The following is a 16,682-nucleotide window of genomic DNA, read 5'->3' as shown; positions in this document are numbered from 1 at the left end:
AATTATATAGGATAGTGTTGCCCGCTTTACAGCAGGAACCAATTTATCCATTCTGCTTTACAGCAGATGGCTTAGTGTCAGCTTTACAGCGGATGGTCGCCTAGGCAGCCATAGTTGCCCTCGCTCGTTTTTTGACAATGATACTTGCCTTGCAGCACTAGCTGCATAGCAACATGGGTTGCTTGGCAACAATAGTTGCAGAGCAGCATTTGGAACATGGGTTGCTTGGCAACTGTTGTTGCAGCGCACATCAGCTACAGGAGGTGTGGCCAGTCCCGCTGGATCAGGTTGTAAACTTCCTGTTGGGGCAAGCTATTAACAGGCTTACACAAGTCGGCGGTCCGACCAGACAGCAGAAAACCCATCACGGCAGATCAGTTGCAGATAGTAACCAACAATCTGCCAAACGTATGTTTGTCAGCATATGTAAGCAAGACAAGTCTACTGTACAGCCTTCTTTGGTTTCTTTAGGGATAACGAGCTGGTCCAGACTGGACCCTCCAAACCAGGTTGCTCCATCCACAATTTAAGTTTCTTGGGCAACCCCAAACAGCTATCAATCCATCCAAGTGATCAGTACAATACATGGCCAACTGTTACAAAGTCATCTATACCAGGTCTTCACTATGTCCTGCAGTCACCACTAAGGACTATCTTGAGGCGCCTCCTACTGGCCAAAACATGAATTTGTTCATTTCGATCATTCCCCTGTTACTAGGTAACCAATTCCAAGCACTCTTTAAAAAGGCCTTAGCACACAGAAACATAAATACTGCTTGCTATTCTTCTCACTCCTTCTGCATTGGGGCAGCCACAAGACCGCGAGGTGCAATGAAGTGGACGGAGCTGAACACCATCTTAGATGCACAGGTCAAGGCCACAAGTCTCAGCCCCAGAGCCCTCATCATGTACCTTGGCTCCAATGACCTGAGCACAGTCAACACTACCTTGACATGGTGGCCTCAATCCCTCGGATTCTCCAACTTCCTGAGACCAGAATCATCATATCCTCAATGATGCCCAGGTGCTACTGGCATGAAGCCAGAGATCCAATAAAGATAGAGGGGATGCGGAAGAACATCAATAGCAGGCTAGCCAACCCTGTCAAAGAGCTTGGCGGAACTATCATGATATAACATTTATACTAAGTTTTCCTATAATGATTAGATCCACATCAAGTGCTTTTATGAGTTATCATGGTGTAATATTTATACATCATTTCATATATTTATAGTTTAGCAAGTAATACTTATCATCAGGTAAAATGCATATATAAAATATCAGTAGTTTCAGTTATAGCTTTTTAGATAGATGCTAGCCTAAGGTAATGGGAGCGCATCTCCTAGACATACTATTCAATAAGAGTTATGTCTACATAGTTTAATAGATCTGAAGCTTTTATGTAAATACTAGCCTAAAGTATCAAGATCCCATCTCCAAGACAAAAGATATGTCTACATAGTCTTATAGATTACCTTGAACTATTTTATTTAAGTAAATCTGTCATCACCTATATTAGAATAACATTCAGCAATTACTTCAATTTAGACTCATTTAAGATTAGCCCCCATACAAGCTCGTCTATAGTGCATTAAGGATTAGCCCCAATACAAGCTCGTCTATAGTGACACCATAATCTTTTTCAAAGCACCCAGTAAATATGTCAACAAGATTAGTGCCAGTCCAACAGGATTAACAGGATTAAGTATTCCCCTCTGTCTAGCCATTCATTAACCATAAGGCACAGCCCATCATGTATCAGCCAATCATATTCCGATTTATTGTTCTAATTTTTGTTAAATACATACAGAAACCAAATGTTAAGGCAGAAGGGGTTTGACGCTCATACCAAGCAGATCTCTCTCTCACAGACCAGAGGGTTGTACCAACTCTCTGTGGCACCCTCAGCTTTATTCTAAGATTTTGTAACTTGCTCATTGTTAATTGTTCTTGTAAATAAAATTGTGATTAGTCTCCTGTGACTCCGGCTCTTTGCTGACTAATTCCCCCAAGAAAACCAGCACACCATTTGGAAGGTTTTTGTTCATCCGAACATACCATAATAGAACAATAGTGCCAGATCCTGGCATCAGACAGGACATGGTATGGCTGGGAGGGCATCCATCTTAGTGACAAAGGACTGTGTGTTTTTACATACAGTTTATTGCATGCCCTGGCACTTGTTTTGCACTAATAGGAGGATGTTATCTCCAAAGGTCAGTGTTTCTTTTCAAAACATAGGCAAGCTGGGCCACAATGCTATCTCCACGCATAGTGGCCGTGGGTGTGGGGTAGCACTTTGGTGCATTGTTGCATGATTCTCGTGGGCTACCCTGCTAGTAACAAATTACTTGCTTCCAAACTAATATTGGCTAAGTGCTTCTCAGTTCAAACCTTGTCTTTCCCGACTTTTCAGCAGTGGAATCATAAAATAGTTTACATTGGGCAACCAATTGCCAAGTATATTGGCCCAGCGGAGGTAGTTGACATGTCAGCAGTAGTTGACATTTTACTAATTGGGCAGGGCTGCGGTAGTTGTTTTGGTTCAGCTACCTGGTGCCAGGCAGCAGTAGCTGACTTAGGCCAGCAGTGGTAGCTGCTTTTGGCAGTGTGGTAGTTCCCAAGCAATGGTAGCATTTAAATATGCTACCATGGGGGCTGGGCAGCAGTAGCTGCTGATTGCCATTGAGGATGCTTGTTGCCCTGGCAACAGTAGCTTTTTCGTATACCCAACTAGCAGCTTAGTAGCCCACTAGTACCTGCACATGCTTGGCCATTGAATCCACTCTCATCAAGTGTTTTTATTATAGGCACGGGCATCCACAGTTTGGCATATCATGCAATAATTGCATTTAGTACTAGCCACTAAATGGCTGCAAACCAGTCTTTACGGGACCACCTGCCTTCATCTCTATAATTTCTACTGTTTACAGGACCACCTGCATCCATCTCTACAATGTCTATTGTTTACGGGACCACCTGCATCCATCACTACAATGTCTACTGTTTACAGGACCACCTGCCTCCATCTCTACAGTGTCTATTGTTTATGGGACCACCTGCCTCCATCTCTACAATGTCTACTGTTTATGGGACCACCTGCATCCATCTCTACAATGTCTATTGTTTACGGGAACACCTGCCCCTCCATCTCTACAGTGTCTATTGTTTACAGGACCACCTGCCTCCATCTCTACAATGTCTACTGTTTACGGGACCACCTGCATCCATCTCTACAATGTCTACTGTTTACGGGACCACCTGCATCCATCTCTACAATGTCTACTGTTTATGGGACCACCTGCATCCATCTCTACAATGTCTACTGTTTGTGGGACCACCTGCATCCATCTCTACAATGTCTACTGCTTACGGGGCCACCTGCCTTCATCTCTACAATGTCTACTGTTTAAGGGACCACTAGCCTCCATCTCTACAATGTCTATTGTTTACAGGACCACCAGCCTCCATCTCTACAATGTCTATTGTTTACGGGGCCACCTGCCTCAATCTCTACAATGTCTACTGTTTACGGGGCCACCTGCCTCAATCTCTACAATGTCTACTGTTTACGGGGCCACCTGCCTCCGTCTCTACAATGTCTACTGTTTACAGTACCACCTGCATCCATCTCTACAATGTCAACTGTTTGTGGGACCACCTGCCTCCATCTCCACAATGTCTACTGTTTACGGGACCACCTGCCTCCATCCCTACATACTTGCTACAAATCACATTTTATTACGATACATGCAGAAATGTTATAACCATAAATGATATTTTCCATATGGTCACCGCGAGCACTTATCAGAGACACCATAGCTGGGATCATTCATACAAGTTTCAGCTCCATAGGCCTTGTAGATTCAGAAGAGGTGTTGATAATGCAAAAGTTAATGATGGACGGAAGACAGACAAGACGCTATGACAAAAGCTCACTTGACTGTCAGTCAGGTGTCATTATAACAAAGCGCAAACCTACTCTGTAGTGATGCTCAAAGCAATAGTGCTGCTGAAATTTCAGGTGTGAGTTAGTGGTGACAAAGTGTCGGCTGTGCCCAGAGACCCCAGCAGATATGCTTCATGTAAGCTCACCTGGTAAAACAGACAACAGAAACTCTCGTGTTCATTATCTAAGCAGCTCTTAAACTCATTTCCCCTGGTATTTTCTATCAAATAGGAAGCAAGAAACTAAATGTCAACATTTCTAAATCTGCAACAATACGGGTTCACTTGTTCACCAACCAGCGGATCTGTTTACATTAGTTAGCATTCTCAGTTCCCTTGGAAGCATACAGCCTGTATTCATGTTTCCACCATCCACATTATCAGCTGATCTCAGCCAGCACGTAAAACCGGAAATACCATATGCATTCAACAAATCTGAACTGAAGTTCCCAATATTATACTATCTGGTTATAAAATGTGTTCATTGTAAATCTGGACTTATGTTTGAAATCTATTTTATTTATTTTGTTCAACATTTCATTCAATATTTGTTTACACTCATTTCGGTGTGAAGTGATCAGCAGATCACACAACTTACCGTAACTTACAGCAACCACTGTCAGATTGATGCCTTGAGTTGCCAGAGAATAGATACATATATCATAAATGCCATACTTAAAAGTCATATTTGTTGTAGTTTGACTTATGTGTCAATAAAGTTTTCACTTGCTATTGCAAGATTACATTGTCGTGAAACTTGACCCAGTTCATTTTGTGCGCTCTACTTGTCCAAGGACATGATAAAAAACGTATATAACTTGTCCGACATCTAAACCTTACTTGGCACGGTAGTCAGGCAATTGCTTTCTTAACCCCTGTTAAGTGGGATATGATCAGAATACATGGTGCTTGCAAGCCTGGCGCTTTTGTGCACTCTGCCATCAACAGTTAGGTCAATTCCATATATACTTTGTCAAAATTTTACATCTTTTTTTGTCTGACTTGTCTTTTACAAATTTGTTTTCTTTAATACCTTCATCAAAATTAAGTTCTATGATGGTAACAAAACACCCATAAAAAAAACCCATTCAGTTTTCTGTTTCTGAGAAATAGTATTTTCTCCTTATGATCAGTGCATATACAGTCATGCAGACATGATCCAGCTTCATTATATATAGTCACTTTTCGTCTAAAGATATCACTTTCAGTTTTGGAAAAAATGTATTGTTAGTGCTGTTAAGGACTTTAAAGAATAAATTCTCCTGCCTCTCGTTTATCTAATAGAAAGTTATGAAGCACCACCAGTCAGATCATGTGACTTTAGGTTGAACATGAAGGCTAATATATGCAGCATCTATTTTTAAATTTTTATAGACATAGAGCACACTGTGAAAAGAATACTTGGATAAGTATTATAATGCTTGGATATTTTCTTGTGCGAGAAGAATAAAGTCATAACAGACTCGATCATATTGACCTGGGGGGATGACAGACTGAAATTGACCAGGAGAAGGTCATGACTCACGTTGTTAGGGGGATGACAGAATGAAATTGACCAGGAGAAGGTCATGACTCATGTTGTTAGGGGGATGACAGACTCATATTGACCAGGGGAAGGTCATGACTCACGTTGTTAGGGGGATGACAGACTGAAATTGACCAGGAGAAGGTCATGACTCACATTGTTAGGGGGATGACAGACTGAAATTGACCAGGAGAAGGTCATGTCTCACGTTGTTAGGAGGATGACAGATTGATATTGACCAGGAGAAGGTCGTGACGCATGTTGTTAGGGGGATTACAGACTCATATTGACCAAGAGGTCGTGACTCACATTGTAAGGATGATCACAGACTCATATTGGCCAGGAGAAGGTCATGACTCAGGTTGTTAGGGGGATGACAGAATGAAATTGACCAGGAGAAGGTCATGACTCAGGTTGTTAGGGGGATGACAGACTCATATTGACCAGGAGAAGGTCATGACTCACGTTGTAAGGGGGATGACAGACTGATATTGACCAGGGGAAGGTCGTGACTCAAGTTATTAGGGGGATGACAGACTGATATTGACCAGGAGAAGGTCATGACTCACGTTGTTAGGGGGATCACAGGCTGATATTGACCAGGAGAAGGTCATGACTCACGTTGTTAGGGGGATGACAGACTGATATTGACCAGGGGAAGGTCGTGACTCACGTTATTAGGGGGATGACAGACTGAAATTGACCAGGAGAAGGTCGTGACTCACGTTGTTAGGGGGATGACAGACTGATATTGACCAGGGGAAGGTCTTGACTCACGTTGTTAGGGGGATGACAGACTCCTATTGGCCAGGGGAAGGTCGTGACTCACATTGTTAGGGGGATGACAGACTGATATTGGCCAGGGGAAGGTCGTGACTCACATTGTTAGGGGGATGACAGACTCATATTGACCAGGGGAAGGTCGTGACTCATGTTGTTAGGGGGATGACAGACTAAAATTGACCAGGAGAAGGTCATGACTCACTTTGTTAGGGGGATGACAGAATGAAATTGACCAGGAGAAGGTCATGACTCATGTTGTTAGGGGGATGAAAGAATGAAATTGACCAGGAGAAGGTCATGACTCACGTTGTTAGGGGGATGACAGAATGAAATTGACCAGGAGAAGGTCATGACTCATGTTGTTAGGGGGATCACAGGCTGATATTGACCAGGAGAAGGTCATGACTCACGTTGTTAGGGGGATGACAGACTCATATTGACCAGGGGAAGGTCGTGACTCATGTTGTTAGGGGGATGACAGACTCATATTGGCCAGGGGAAGGTTGTGACTCACATTGTTAGGGGGATGACAGACTGATATTGACCAGGGGAAGGTCGTGACTCACGTTATTAGGGGGATGACAGAATGAAATTGACCAGGAGAAGGTCGTGACTCACGTTGTTAGGGGGATGACAGACTGATATTGACCAGGGGAAGGTCGTGACTCATGTTGTTAGGGGGATGACAGACTCATATTGGCCAGGGGAAGGTTGTGACTCACATTGTTAGGGGGATGACAGAATGAAATTGACCAGGAGAAGGTCATGACTCATGTTGTTAGGGGGATCACAGGCTGATATTGACCAGGAGAAGGTCATGACTCACGTTGTTAGGGGGATGACAGACTGATATTGACCAGGGGAAGGTCGTGACTCACGTTATTAGGGGGGATGACAGACTGAAATTGACCAGGAGAAGGTCGTGACTCACGTTGTTAGGGGGATGACAGACTGATATTGACCAGGGGAAGGTCGTGACTCATGTTGTTAGGGGGATGACAGACTCATATTGGCCAGGGGAAGGTTGTGACTCACATTATTAGGGGGATGACAGACTGATATTGACCAGGGGAAGGTCGTGACTGACATTGTTAGGGGGATAACAGACTCATATTGGCCAGGTGAAGGTCGTGACTCACATTGTTAGGGGGATGAGAGACTGATATTGACCAGGGGAAGGTCGTGACTCACGTTATTAGGGGGATGACAGACTGAAATTGACCAGGAGAAGGTCGTGACTCACGTTGTTAGGGGGATGACAGACTCATATTGACCAGGGGAAGGTCGTGACTCATGTTGTTAGGGGGATGACAGACTCATATTGGCCAGGGGAAGGTTGTGACTCACGTTGTTAGGGGGATGACAGACTGATATTGACCAGGGGAAGGTCGTGACTCACATTGTTAGGGGGATGACAGACTGATATTGGCCAGGTGAAGGTCGTGACTCACATTGTTAGGGGGATGACAGACTGATATTGACCAGGGGAAGGTCGTGACTCACGTTGTTAGGGGGATGACAGAATGAAATTGACCAGGAGAAGGTCATGACTCATGTTGTTAGGGGGATGACAGACTAAAATTGACCAGGAGAAGGTCATGACTCATGTTGTTAGGGGGATGACAGAATGAAATTGACCAGGAGAAGGTCATGACTCATGTTGTTAGGATGATCACAGGCTGATATTGACCAGGAGAAGGTCATGACTCACGTTGTTAGGGGGATGACAGACTCATATTGACCAGGGGAAGGTCGTGACTCATGTTGTTAGGGGGATGACAGACTAAAATTGACCAGGAGAAGGTCATGACTCACTTTGTTAGGGGGATGACAGAATGAAATTGACCAGGAGAAGGTCATGACTCACGTTGTTAGGGGGATGACAGACTGATATTGACCAGGAGAAGGTCATGACTCATGTTGTTAGGGGGATCACAGGCTGATATTGACCAGGAGAAGGTCATGACTCACGTTGTTAGGGGGATGACAGACTCATATTGACCAGGGGAAGGTCGTGACTCATGTTGTTAGGGGGATGACAGACTAAAATTGACCAGGAGAAGGTCATGACTCACGTTGTTAGGGGGATGACAGAATGAAATTGACCAGGAGAAGGTCATGACTCATGTTGTTAGGGGGATCACAGGCTGATATTGACCAGGAGAAGGTCATGACTCACGTTGTTAGGGGGATGACAGACTCATATTGACCAGGGGAAGGTCGTGACTGATATTGACCAGTTTTTGTTGATTCTCACTGCTCAGAACTCCTCAGAATCTTTTATGACAACAGCACTGACAGGCTAAACAACTGCTAAAGAGTCCATCAATAAAATGGGCTTGGTTAGATACAGAGTGAGTATTGATGAAGCTTCAGTCATACCACATATCTATTTTAGTTCCATCAAAAAGTAACCCTTACTATTGATAAGTTGCCATGAGTCAATATCTCAATATGTATCTAGGCTGTGGAAACACAGCATACACTGAGTGCTAATGGTCTTGATGGCAGCAAGACATGACATCAGGGAGAGACTATTTGAGAGACTATTCACTGCTACATTACAGCTGATCTCTCTACCTGAAACTCTGTAGTTTCCTCCAACTAACCTATAGTGGGTCTTCATGTTCATAGTGCCAGTGGCCAACTTCTTATCCTACGTTTTGTTTGAAGCAAAGCAATCTGTTATTGTCAACAGTTACAAAACATGAACAGTGGTTGTAAGTTCTCTCAGTTCAATTCAGTTTTGTGTTTATCATTATTTTCAAATCTTAAAGTTTTCAAATCTTGAAGTACATCTATGGCAAGTAATCAACTATCTGCACAGGATCACAGGAGAACAAGAGAAAATTGCCTTGTGATTAAAACATATGCTAAGCTGAGAGAACTGTCAAAGAAATTCTAGACAAATTCAAAGCATTTACTATTGGTGAAGTTAATGAGACATATGAGAGATAAGTCTTCAATCTCAGAAAACAGAAGGAAGGAGAGTCATTTGAAAATTTCTTAGGATCAATCCATTCTCTTGTGAAAACCTGCAACTATTGTCAGAATTGTATCTCTTCAATAATAAGAGATAGACTCATCCTTGGAGTAAGAGATCCCGACACTCAGCAAGCACTGCTCAAAGAGAGGGACCCCACCCTAGAAAGATGTATCGACATCTGTAAAGCCACTGAAAATGCGTCAGTTCAGTCAAAGTTGATCAGACCTGAACCTATCAATAGAGTTGCAATAGACTCTTTGAGATCAAGGCAAAAGAAGCCTCTTCGATCAAGTCAAAAGATGAATTCTCCATCGAGAAGTCAGAGACCCCAATCTCAGCATGAAAGAGACTGTAAATTCTGTGGTTATTCTCATATCATGGCTCGTAAAAGTTGTCCTGCATGGGGAAAAAAGTGCACAAAGTGTCACCAGCTGAATCATTTTGCACCAAAGTGTCCCAGTAAGAAGCAATACAGCAAAGTCAACAATGTTGAGCTTCCAGATGAAGATTGGATAAATTCTGTGCATGGAGATTCAAACACAGACAAGCCTGCTAAATGTAGAATGACCGTGGAGGGAAGAGATGTCGTCTTCACTATTGATCCTGGTGCTGCTGTTAATATCATTCCGTCTTCTATTGTCTAGGACAAGTTGAAAAGTCTGAAACCTACAACTAAAAAGTTGAAGATGTGGAATGAGACTGACGTCACTCCTCTTGGTTGCCTAGACATTCTTGTTCAGAATCCTGCTAACAAGAAAAAGTATTCTGTTGAATTTGTTGTTGTGAAAGAGAACTTTGCACCTCTCCTAGGTGTCAAAACTGTTACGCTCATGAACTTAGTCACAATTCATGAGAAAAATATTGAGCGTGTTGCCAATATTGAAGTTACTGATAGGTTCAGTGATGTGCTGGATGGTAAATTTGGTACTTTTAGTGGTGTTGTTCATCTGTCAGTTGATAGTGCGATGAGACCAGTTGTGATGCCAAACCGTCGTGTTCCTGTTGCACTGCGCTCAAAGTTGAACACTGAGTTAGACAGACTGGAGAAGTTAGGTGTGATTGCGCCCGTCAGTGAGCCAACCCCCTGGGTAAACCAAATCACAATTACGCAAAAGAAATCAGGTGAACTTAGAATTTGTTTGGATCTGCAAGAACTAAACAAAGCCCTTTGTAGAGAGCATTAGACCCTGCCTGTGCTTGAAGATACCTTACATGAGCTAGGGAAGTCTAGAGTTTCCTCCAAAGCTGACTTGTCATCTGGATACTGGCATGTCCAACTCGATGAGGAGTCAAGTCTTCTTACAACCTTTCAAACTTGTTTTGGTCGTTATCTATGGCTCAGGTTGCCATTTGGACTTTCTGTGTCGTCAGAAATCTTCCAAAAGAAGTTGATTTAAGCCCTTGATGGTCTGCCAGGTGTCGTCTGTATTGCTGACGATGTGCTGATTCATGGTCAGAACCTAGAAGAACATGATGCTCATCTTGAAGCATTTCTAGCAAGATGTCGCGAGAGCCATATCAAGCTGAACCCATCAAAACTTGAACTGCGATTGAGTGAAATCACCTTCATGGGACATTTGATAACCAAAGATGGTTTGAAGTCTGACCCCGAGAAGGTCAGAGCAATTCAAAACATGGTTCCACCAACAAATCTTGAAGAACTTTGACGTTACCTTGGTCTTGTGAACTACTTGTCCAAGTTCTTGCCAAACTTAACTGATGTGCTAGCTCCTCTGCGTAACCTTGTAAGAAAGGACGTTGCCTGGATATGGTCCAGTTCTCAACAGGAATCCTTCCAAAAGGTGAAGGACATGGTTACCAAGGCACATGTATTGTCATATTTTGATCCAGAGAAAGAGCTGACAGTTGAGAATGATGCATGTGAACATGGCATTGGCTCAGTACTGATGCAGGAGGGAAAGCCTGTCGCTTTTGCCAGTCGCTCGCTTACTGACACTGAGCAAAGATTTGCTCAGATAGAAAAGGAAATGCTCGCCGTGACCTTTGGTCTTGAGAAATTCCACCATTACACATATGGTAGAAGTGTAACTGTGATAACTGATCAGAAGCCACTAGTGTCTATTGTCAAGAAGCCCTTGTCTAGAGCTCCCAATAGACTGCAGTCATTACTACTGAGGACCCAGCGATATGTGTTTGATCTTCAGTATCGACCTGGAACAGCTATTCCTATTGCTGATACACTCTCCAGAGCGCCATTGCCTGACAAACCTTCCTCTGAAACTGTGTATGTGAATAATGTCTATCATCTGTCAATCAAGATTAGAGTTGCAGCTGCATCTGATGAAAGCCTCACCAAGTTGAAATCAACTATAATGGAAGGATGGCCAACACATAAGGAGAATCTGTCCTCTGAGCTTACTCCTTACTTCAGTTATAGAGACCAACTCACCATTCAAGATGGGATAATTCTTCATGGGCCTAGAGTTGTCATCCCACTTGCATTGAGAGATGAGATCAAGAGAAAACTTCATGTTGGTCACATGGGGATAAACTCTTGTCTTCGCCGTGCAAAGACACTTGTGTTCTGGCCCTTGATGTCAAGTGACAAAAGACAGTATATCGAGTCCTGTGATATTTGTGCTCGATTCAGTGATAAGCAATCACCAGAACCTCTGATTATGCATGAGATTCCTGATCATCCCTGGGAAAAGATGGGAACAGATATTTTCACCATTGAAGGTAGGAATTACCTTGTGACTACCGACTACTACAGCAATTTCTTTGAAATTGACTTTCTGCCTGAAACCACTTCTGATGTTGTGGTTACCAAGTTGAAGCACCACTTTGCTCGTCATGGTATACCTAAAGTCGTCATCAGTGACGGAGGACCTCAGTATACCAGTGAGAAGTTCAAGAAGTTCAGTCAGTCTTGGGGTTTCTCTCATGAAACTTCCAGCCCTGGTAACAGTAAAGCTAATGGTGCTGCCGAAGCTGCCGTTAAAGTAGCTAAAAGGATGATGAAGAAATGTCTAGCTGCTAAAGAGGATCCTTACCTGGGATTGTTGAATGTGAGAAATCAATGGACTGAAGGCGTACAAACAAGTCCAGCCCAAGACTATTTGGTCGCCGAACGCGTACTCAGGTTCCTTGTACGTTAAAGACTATTGAACATGATTCTGGTCCAGATGACAAGCAACAACTTGAAGACAAAAGGATGCTTGTAGTTGAGAGACATAACCGGAAGTACTCAGGAAGACCTCTCAAACCCTTACGGGTTGGTGATACTGTCAGAATGCAACCCATTCAAACCGGCAGGAAGGAATGGAATGAAGCTACTGTGACAGCTAAGATCAAGCCGAGAACCTACTCTGTGAGATCTGATAATGGTCACTGTTTCAAACGGAATAGACAACAACTTCGTCTTGCCAGAAAGTCTCGAGTTGAGGATGATGTTAATCTTGAGATTCCAACATTCCAAAACTGCCAGTCGCCAAGAAGATCTAGAGATGATGAACTTATCCAGGATAAGCAATGTGTTCAGTCTAGTGCTAACCTCTCTAATACTCAGACTGATTCTGTCATTCCAACTAGAGATGTTCCAAAGAATACCTCATCTCCAAAATCTGACATGTTCAAGACAAAGTCTGGGAGATTAGTTAAGCCAGTTAAACGTCTTGATTTGTAACTCTTGGATGTGTTCTTTAGAAGTTTTCCAAAGACTGGAATAATATGTTTCTGATGTTAAAACTAATAATTTTGTCATTTCAAGTTGACAGCAAACTTTAATTCAGGAATTATAGGAAAGTGTTTCAGTAAAGGAATGTTACAGTGAACTGCATACTGTATCCCAGTGTATTGACCGACTTGGTAATGACACTCATTTCTTGGATTAATGTACCTATAGTTAAAGGTTTAATTACTTTATTTGTTTTCCTCAAAGGAAGGGAGATGTTACGTGGTATGCAGTCTTGTGACAAGAGTTGCTTCCCTTGACATATGTCAGCCATGCAAGTTCTAATAAACGCTGATGCTTTAACCTGAGTTGGCTATGACTATCCAGACATGTGTACAGCATACACAGCACGTAACAAGTATTGTAACCAAAATGTGAAATCAGTCAATAACCACACAAGATCATTGAATATTAAAACACACAGCTTTAGGTTTACAAGTGAAAAGGCAATACAATGGGTCATGTTAATGGCAGCAGCAGTAGGTACATGAGGTGAGGTGAAATTGGGTTTAACGTCGCGCCCAAGATTATTGCACTTGTATCGTGATGTGCATGTACATGTGTGTGTGTGTGTGTGTGTGTGTGTGTGTGTGTGTGTGTGTGAGTGTGTGTGTGGCTGCTTGTACTAGTCCGGACTGATGCCGATTTATAGTGCTAGAGACTATGCTTCAGCTTAACATAAATACCCCCTTGCACCCAGTATACTGACTCTAAGCCAACCGGTCCTTGTTTTAGCCCCTTTAAGCCGAGCGCCAGACAGGGTAACAAGTACCATTTTTTAACGTCTTTTGGTATGGCGCAGCTGGGGATCGAACCCCAGACCTTCTGCTCTCCTTGCAGACGCTCTACCACTAGGTCACGGAGGTGGTCATTGGGTACATGAAGTAACCGGCCCTAGTATTAATGTAAGAGCACTCACAAATGTGGAGAATTTGGTCACTGTCGAATGTCTAGAAACAGGCAGAAATTCAGTGTTTTCAGATAGGTATCCTACACTTGGCAAGTAGATAAGATGCAAGTCAGGTCATATGATGCATTGGATCCCAACGTGTCACTCTCATATAGATACAGCCAGCCTTCTAGAAATTGTTCCATCCGGAAACTTCTCGAACAATCAAACCTCTCATGTTTGTTTACAACAACCAAGAGAGGTAACTCTAAATTCCACTCAGCACTTGACATTTTACCAGTGCTTCATCATTTGCTGCCACTGACAATCACTACAAATAAACTTACAACAATCTCTACAGCCACATATGAATAAATATTTTGAAAACTTTAGAAATCAAACATGTCACAAAAACAGTACATCAAGTTCATTTCTTTATTGATCATACTATAGTGCAGCCTGGTTCTTACCATCATTTCAGTTAGTGCCTTTCACAAAATCAGATTCACTAAAGACAGCCCTTGATTGCCAAGAATGAAATGTCGGAAAACAGAATTCTAATGTCTTCTCTGTTTGCAAAAAATGTGCAAGCTGTAATGGTTATGAATTAACTACATCCGAGTAACAGTTTCATAAGATTGATAATCCGGCATTTCATCAGTGACATGTAGGGCTTTTGATTATTTGGACAAGACAGTGTTTGTGAGAATAAACAGATCAAGTTGATGCTGACTATGAAAGTCACTCATTCGAAACATCACAATTTGAGTTTACTATATACAACAGCTTTAGATTCACAGAGGAACTAACACACACAACTGTTGTTTCATTACAGTAATGAATCATTCATATCATAGAAATCTATTCAACTGGTGACCTTGTCTAGGAGTTATGGATACTGAGGTCAGTGAATCACCTTGCATAAAATATCAAGTTACTGAGGTCATAGGATGGTAATGTAAGCTACAAACACAGTAAGTTTGAGGTTTCTATACTGTTCAATAAGATGCTGATGACACTTCTCTGTACAGTGACATAGATGATCCTGTTAACTGTGCCAACACTTCTCTCTACAGTGTCACAGATGATCCTGTTAACTGTGCCAACACTTCTCTCTACAGTGACATAGATGATCCTGTTAACTGTGCCAACACTTCTCTCTACAGTGTCACAGATGATCCTGTTAACTGTGCCAACACTTCTCTCTACAGTGTCACAGATGATCCTGTTAACTGTGCCAACACTTCTCTCTACAGTGTCACAGATGATGCTGTTAACTGTGCCAACACTTCTCTCTACAGTGACATAGATGATCCTGTTAACTGTGCCAACACTTCTCTCTACAGTGTCACAGATGATCCTGTTAACTGTGCCAACACTTCTCTCTACAGTGTCACAGATGATGCTGTTAACTGTGCCAACACTTCTCTCTACAGTGTCATAGATGATCCTGTTAACTGTGCCAACACTTCTCTCTACAGTGTCACAGATGATCCTGTTAACTGTGCCAACACTTCTCTCTACAGTGTCACAGATGATCCTGTTAACTGTGCCAACACTTCTCTCTACAGTGTCACAGATGATCCTGTTAACTGTGCCAACACTTCTCTCTACAGTGTCACAGATGATCCTGTTAACTGTGCCAACACTTCTCTCTACAGTGTCACAGATGATCCTGTTAACTGTGCCAACACTTCTCTCTACAGTGTCACAGATGATGCTGTTAACTGTGCCAACACTTCTCTCTAAAGTGTCACAGATGATGCTGTTAACTGTGCCAACACTTCTCTGTACAGTGACATAGATGATCCTGTTAACTGTGCCAACACTTCTCTCTAAAGTGTCACAGATGATCCTGTTAACTGTGCCAACACTTCTCTCTACAGTGTCACAGATGATCCTGTTAACTGTGCCAACACTTCTCTCTACAGTGTCACAGATGATCCTGTTAACTGTGCCAACACTTCTCTCTACAGTGTCACAGATGATCCTGTTAACTGTGCCAACACTTCTCTCTACAGTGTCACAGATGATCCTGTTAACTGTGCGAACACTTCTCTCTACAGTGTCACAGATGATCCTGTTAACTGTGCCAACACTTCTCTCTACAGTGTCACAGATGATCCTGTTAACTGTGCCAACACTTCTCTCTACAGTGTCACAGATGATCCTGTTATCTGTGCCAACACTTCTCTCTACAGTGTCACAGATGATCTTGTTAACTGTGCCAACACTTCTCTCTACAGTGTCACAGATGATCCTGTTAACTGTGCCAACACTTCTCTCTACGGTGTCACAGATGATCCTGTTAACTGTGCCAACACTTCTCTCTACGGTGTCACAGATGATCCTGTTAACTGTGCCAACACTTCTCTCTACAGTGTCACAGATGATGCTGTTAACTGTGCCAACACTTCTCTCTAAAGTGTCACAGATGATCCTGTTAACTGTGCCAACACTTCTCTCTACAGTGTCACAGATGATCCTGTTAACTGTGCGAACACTTCTCTCTACAGTGTCACAGATGATCCTGTTAACTGTGCCAACACTTCTCTCTACAGTGTCACAGATGATCCTGTTAACTGTGCCAACACTTCTCTCTACAGTGTCACAGATGATCCTGTTAACTGTGCCAACACTTCTCTCTACAGTGTCACAGATGATGCTGTTAACTGTGCCAACACTTCTCTCTACAGTGTCACAGATGATGCTGTTAACTGTGCCAACACTTCTCTGTACAGTGACATAGATGATCCTGTTAACTGTTCCAACACTTCTCTCTAAAGTGTCACAGATGATCCTGTTAACTGTGCCAACACTTCTCTCTACAGTGTCACAGATGATCCTGTTAACTGTG

General features: G+C 42.7%; 1 protein-coding gene across 2 annotated transcripts in view; it reads right to left on the bottom strand.

Annotated features, from left to right (window-relative positions):
• LOC124116686 (hydroxysteroid 11-beta-dehydrogenase 1-like protein) overlaps window positions 1-16,682 on the bottom strand; it is a 140,658-nt gene that overhangs the window by 102,276 nt on the left and 21,700 nt on the right. The window lies entirely within an intron of this gene.

This window comes from Haliotis rufescens, unplaced genomic scaffold (genome assembly GCF_023055435.1).
Source record: "Haliotis rufescens isolate VD_foot unplaced genomic scaffold, xgHalRufe1.0.p SCAF_14, whole genome shotgun sequence".
NCBI lineage: Eukaryota > Metazoa > Mollusca > Gastropoda > Lepetellida > Haliotidae > Haliotis > Haliotis rufescens.
The sequence above is the reverse complement of the archived record's forward strand: the minus strand, read 5'-3'. Positions and strand labels throughout refer to the sequence as shown.